We start from the raw sequence: 488 nt of genomic DNA on the forward strand, positions 1-488 counted from the left end.
TGTGTGTGTGTGTGTGTGTGTGTGTGTGTGTGTGTGTGTGTGTGTGTGTGTGTCTGTGTGTGTGTGTGTGCATCAGAGTAACTGGGTGTTGACACGTTCCCGTCAGACATGTTTATCAGGTCGGTGTGAAACCTGTGTCCCACTCTGAGACGTCCTCATCCAATCAGAGCAGCCAGACTAGTCTCTGCCCGATACTCACACAGGTAAGATGTGATCACATTATCTCTTCTTCTCTGGTGGAATCAGGTTTTATGTTTGTGACACCGTCATAGGAAAGATCAGATTCATGATCACATGATGTGAACCACTTTGGGTTTGTTTGTTATTGTTATTGTTGTTGCTGTTGTTGTTGTTGTTGTTGTTGTTGTTGTTGTTGCTGCTGTTGTTGTTGTTGTTGTTGTTGTTGCTGTTGTTGTTGCTGTTGTTGTTGTTGTTGTTGCTGTTGTTGTTGCTGTTGTTGTTGCTGCTGTTGTTGTTGTTGTTGTTGC

Source organism: Seriola lalandi, unplaced genomic scaffold, assembly GCF_002814215.2.
Source record: "Seriola lalandi dorsalis isolate HSWRI2012SDOR001 ecotype SW California unplaced genomic scaffold, Sedor1 jcf7180002053856, whole genome shotgun sequence".
Classification (NCBI taxonomy): domain Eukaryota; kingdom Metazoa; phylum Chordata; class Actinopteri; order Carangiformes; family Carangidae; genus Seriola; species Seriola lalandi.